Here is an 885-nt window from a genome sequence, read left to right on the forward strand (position 1 = left end):
AACCTCCGCGGCCCCTCGGAGGCCGAGGAGATCAGATTCATTAGCGCTGGTGTTCATTAATCTGCGCGGGGGCGGGGGCGGGGGTGGAGGTGCAGCTACTCCTACTCCACACGGTTAAAAGGAATTAATTTCATGTATCAGTGTGTGGTCAGAGATATTAGAAAGCATTTGTGACTCATAAGTGTCTTTTGAAATTGACATCTGGTACTGGTCAGGGAAGTGTCAGTCCCCTTTGTTTTGCCTTCCTACCTTGTCAAATGTGCTTTAAAAGCATCTTTAAAATATGTTTGTGTTTGTATTTGAACAAGTAAACCCAGGACAAATGATGTGTTTTTTAAAAGAGCAGTGTCCTTAAATTGTGATTGATAAATTAGTCTATGTTACTATGGGTTCTAGAGGCAACATTTTTTTACTCAAATGCTTTTATTTATTTTCTTTGTTTATACTTTATTTATACACTTTATTTATAAATAAAACTGATTTATTAGGGTTAGGGTTAGGAATCAAGTCTTTTTTTTTTTTTTAGAGATAGAGGCCAGAGTTCTCACAGTTGCATCCCAATATCAGACTCAAAACCTGAATCATGCATATTGTGGTTTATTTCACTTATTGGCATACTTAATTTTCATAGGTTGGGCAAGAGTTTTGTACAAGGACTCACCCACAGTGCAAACACATGAGTACTGAAAGGTTTTTTCTTAGAAGTTGACTTCTGCAGCTTTCATTATGAGTACAATGAACAGATAGAAATAGGTTTCTCAGGGAAGAGCATTGCAGCCACACAAGTTAATCTGTGCAGTCCCTCACTGTATCTGTGCATTATCACTGTGATTTCTTCCCTTGTATTTTCAATCTGGCCTTTTCCTTCCCTTTGACTATTCAGTT

The sequence above is a fragment of the Acanthisitta chloris genome, unplaced genomic scaffold (genome assembly GCF_000695815.1).
Source record: "Acanthisitta chloris isolate BGI_N310 unplaced genomic scaffold, ASM69581v1 scaffold9010, whole genome shotgun sequence".
Lineage (NCBI taxonomy): Eukaryota > Metazoa > Chordata > Aves > Passeriformes > Acanthisittidae > Acanthisitta > Acanthisitta chloris.